General features: G+C 41.6%; 1 protein-coding gene across 9 annotated transcripts in view; it reads right to left on the bottom strand.

Annotated features, from left to right (window-relative positions):
* LOC123503965 (lachesin-like) overlaps positions 1-5,000 on the bottom strand; it is a 207,807-nt gene that overhangs the window by 181,314 nt on the left and 21,493 nt on the right. The gene's annotated exons all lie outside the window — the stretch shown is intronic.

Here is a 5,000-nt window from a genome sequence, read left to right as displayed (position 1 = left end):
TTGTCTAAAGAAACACATTGTCATAATCATTTATTTCAATTACTTATTTATCTGTTGACTCGTTTATGTATCTTACTTCATTATAATTATTACTTATTTGTTTATTTCTTATACATTTTAATCTCTTACTCATTTCATTTTCATTTTTTTTATTGGTTTCAATGTTATGTTTTTATCAATCTATTTACATGCTCATTTTATCTATCTGTATCTATCTATTCTTTAGTATCACTTATTTTATCTATTTATTTACTCGCTCATTCTATTTACGTTTATATTTTTCATTTGGGTGAATATCATATACATATCTATTTCTATTTCCTGACTCGCCATTCCTCGTATCCTCACGTGGCCTCAGTAACGCCGAGTCGAGTCGAGACAAGACAAGTGCCAGGCGAGTCACGTTCTTCACGGAGCGCCGCATCCTGTCCGCCACTAAAGACCAAACACCTACCTGGGCCACGGACGGGTCTGAAGCATCGCGTCACGCACAGACTGCACCTGGAAGCTTCATCACCACACAGTATGGGGTAACAATACAAATACTTCAGTAATATAAATAGACAAAGCAGAAAAAGACGCAAATCAGCCTCAAACCCAAAACAAAGTCATTCCACATCACCCAGGAGACAATGAAGAAAATTAAACTCAACATAATATTACTGAATAAAGATTTCAAAACCATGCCAAGAATGGAATCTACCCCTTGAACAATACGTTGCATGCAGGAGAAAAAAAATAATAAGATTACCTAAAGCAGCTTATGCTTTGAATGAATGTGAAATTAAATACGTCAACATAAAAACAAGTCACTGAAACGCTGCCAGGAAGACAAAAACGTTTCCTTAATTAGCAATTAATTAACACACACTGAAACAAACACACACAAGAGAATGATTTTTTTTTTTTATCTTTTCGCTGTTTTTTTTTTTTTTTTCACCGTTTTCTTCTTTTGTACGTAACAATGTGCGGATGTATGTTTGTGTACACACATAACGCGTCTGTCTATGCACGCTTGTACCTGAGGAGCAATGACTGTGAGAACCAGCTGCAGGAAAATACGTAAACATCAGCATCTTTTACATACACACACACACACACACACACACACACACACACACACACACACACACACACACACACACACACACACACACACAGAGAGAGAGAGAGAGAGAGAGAGAGAGAGAGAGAGAGAGAGAGAGAGAGAGAGAGAGAGAGAGAGAGAGAGAGAGAGAGAGAGAGAGAGAGAGAGAGAGAGAGAGAGAGAGAGAGAGAGAGAGAGAGAGAGAGAGAGAGAGAGAGAGAGAGAGAGAAAGCTTGATATCACACCACAAAGAGACGGTAGCCACGAAGGTCTTAGCCAAGCTACGACTAATGCAAAGAAAACTCTTGTAGAATATTTAGTATGTGCCACCAACGGGAGTCTTTGCAGCTCTTCCCTTTAATTTTAGAGTCTATAGCTTTTCATCTCATCAACTCCCCCTTCCTTTAAGTGACTGTCTTGAATCTCTCCCTCACCGTCGCAGTGTTGCATCTCTTGGGAAGTTCCACCGGTATTTCCATGGTTACTGCTTCTCTGAACTAATAACAGCTTGTCTTCTTCCTAACTTCCGAGGAATGAGTCAACATTATCGTTAGTTTCATCTCTCTCAATGGTAGACTCTGGGACGCTCTACTTGTCTCTGTTATTCCTCCTTCCCACGACTTGTAATATTTCAAAGGATGAGAATCAAGACTGCTTCAACTAAAGTGGCCAGCTTCTTTTAATATTTTATGTCTTTATTGGGAGCAAGAAGTAGTTTTTTATTCTATACTCCTCCTTCCCAAGACTTGTAATATTTCAAAAGATGCGAGCTGAGACTGCTTCAACTAAAGTACAGCTTCTTTTTTATATTTTGTCTTTATTGGGAGCAAGAAAGTTAGGAAGTTTTGTTTCCTATTTTTCTTTACCTTGTCCTTGGTGCGGGGAAATATATACTAAGTGAAAACATACATAATTTCTCTTCATCAACAAACACTATAGATGCAGTGAGGAATAATTAATGATAGAAGACCTTGGCAAATGGTAAAGATAATTACTTTCCCTACATGAGTAGAGAAGGATTAGCAGACACAGTGACCCAACAAGAGTGCGGAAGAAATAAAAGACAAAGAAGGAGAGTGACGAAGCGTCGTGAGATGATGTTTGCGACAGGTCGGTCACTGTAAGGATAGATGCACCGCTGCAAGATTAAGTTAGTACACTTCGAATCCAATATAAGCAGGGAAAAATACGTACTGCCATAAAATACTATTTAACTGGCATTATCTTTCCTCATTTGCTTTATTAATATTGAAATTATATATACATTCGTAAAGGACGAGCTACTGTCGGTGTCCTAACGGTAATGACTGTGATGGGAACACAAATACAACGATCCTCTTTAAATAGACGGAGATCCGACCGAACAATAAAATGTCCACACCATGTCCTCTTCCCGCCGCTTCGCCTCGTAGCACCAGGCAAAACGTCTGGACTCTGGAGGTGTTGTCCAGTGGTCACGAGCCCTCAGAATTACTACATGACGTCCTTTTCAAGCACCCAACTCACCAAGATATTGCTTTCTCTCAACGCTCCCACACAGACGACACTACCCTCAATAATTGTATTTTGCATATTTTGCGCATTCCGGACATTGTGGAATTGTTTTACGATTCAGTGACTGTGCTTACTACACACCCTCGGTTCCTGCTCTGCCCACTTCCAGACCAGCGACTTCCCTATTTTTATCGCACATCAGTATATACTGTGAGGTGACCCGGCAAACTCACTTCACAATTTTCACCAGCAGGTGTTCAGACCTGTTGCTTATCTCCCCCAACAGACCTGCCTTGCTGGAGCCACGGGTCTTCGCCACTCGTTCGTCCTTGCCTGCCTATCCACTTCAGCGACATTTCCTCTCACTGTTACACTCCCCCTTCTATTACTCTTCTCTTTCTGTCGGTGGCAGTGGCAGATGATGACAAAATCCACAAGTAACACGCCAAATAACGTTACACTACACATTCCTAAATAATGGGATGAAATATCTGCATTTTTTTTTTTTATGCAGGAGAGAAGGCCAGCCAAGGGCAACAAAATATTAAAAAAAAAAAGGCCCACAAACGCTGGTTCTCTAAAAGATAAGTACAGAGTTAGCCAAAATTGGGGAGCAAATGTCTTGATACCTCCCTCTTAAAAGAAGTCAAGTCGTAGAAGACGAAAATACAGAAGCAGGCAGGGAGTTCCAGAGTTTACCAGAGAAAGGTATGAATGATTGAGAGTACTGGTTAACTCTTGCGTTAGAGAGTTGGATAGAATAGGGGTGAGAGGAAAAAGAAAGCCTTGTGCAGCATACCTTTCAACTAATCGTAACCTTATTGAATTGATAATAAATGTTATGAGCTGAAAGGAAAATTATTCATGAGTGAGATATTTTTCTGACTACGAAGGGATCTGACTGCTCCATAAAGCTTTCTGTTCCTCCACAGCCCCGACCTCTTGACTCGAAGCGATACAGTTGCTCAACATAATTACGTCTTCAATAACACAACTTTCGTCAAACATTCACGTTACTGCCTCTCACGCAGGACACATAAAACCCTCGTGTCTTTTCTGCTCCAAAAAAAAAGACATATCAACTCAGAGCATGTGTATCGCCTGTGCTGGAAACAGTCCCAAGACAACCCCCAACAGTACGCCTGACCGAGAGGAGTCAACCTTCTAGGAACCGAGTCTTGAGTATGACATTTCTCGTCTTCCCTTATAAATGGCGGCGTTATGAAGCAGCAAATGTGCGAGCAAGTGGTGCCTGGTCAAAATAATGCCCTGTAAGACAAACACGACATACGCACGGGCAGAAACATCCCTCGTAGGTTGAATTATGCACTAGAATTGAGCCAGACTAAATAAATACGATGCCAGACACGGGAAACCAGTATTACAATGAGGCCACATATATAGAACAAAAACTTGACACCATCTATGAGAGCCGCACCAGTATCAGTCATCCGTGCTCAGGGTGATGAGAGTTCAAAGATTACTTATCTCACGACGACGAAAAAAGGAAGACGGCATGAAAAATATAATTAGACTTCAAAAGCCACGAAGAAGCAACCCAGCCCACCATTGAAAGGAAAGCTCGACTCTTTGCGTGAGTTAAAAATGCAGTGAGTTTCATTGTGGACGGTGCACGAGCCAGCAATAGCCACTGGGTGTGTGTGTGTGTGTGTGTGTGTGTGTGTGTGTGTGTGTGTGTGTGTGTGTGTGTGTGTGTGTGTGTGTGTGTGTGTGTGTGTGTGTGTGTGTGTGTGTGTGTGTGTGTGTGTGTATTTGTCTGTTCACTACGAGAACTCCACCACTGCAAGGGCGAAATGTAATGTGGCCATGAGATTTTCACTCGGGTCGCTTTAGTCATCTCTCTCTCTCTCTCTCTCTCTCTCTCTCTCTCTCTCTCTCTCTCTCTCTCTCTCTCTCTCTTTCAAAAAAGGAAAAAAATACGTGCTTTCTCTTTGCGTACAGAAATCTGCGCGATACTGAGCTAACCATCACCTGAGTATTGAGACGTGTGTGTTTCACTATTTTGATCTGCTGCAGTCTCTGACGAGACAGCCAGACGTTACCCTACGGAACGAGATCAGAGCTCATTATTTCCGATCTTCGGATAGGCCTGAGACCAGGCACACACCACATGTGTGTGTGTGTGTGTGTGTGTGTGTGTGTGTGTGTGTGTGTGTGTGTGTGTGTGTGTGTGTGTGTGTGTGTGTGTGTGTGCGTGTGCGTGTGTATGTGTGTGAGTAAACATTAATTCCATCTCTCCATAAACATATTCAAAGGACTTCCTCTTTTTGTGATAGTGTGAAAAAGGAAGATAATAAATAGTAGTAGCACAGATTTGCCATTTGATCATTTTCCTACCTTACACAAGCGTTCAACAGGAAAAGTACCATAAGGCGCTAACATTGCCCCTGAACTGTAC

The sequence above is a fragment of the Portunus trituberculatus genome, chromosome 15, assembly GCF_017591435.1.
Source record: "Portunus trituberculatus isolate SZX2019 chromosome 15, ASM1759143v1, whole genome shotgun sequence".
Lineage (NCBI taxonomy): Eukaryota > Metazoa > Arthropoda > Malacostraca > Decapoda > Portunidae > Portunus > Portunus trituberculatus.
This window is presented reverse-complemented; position numbering and strand designations above follow the sequence as displayed.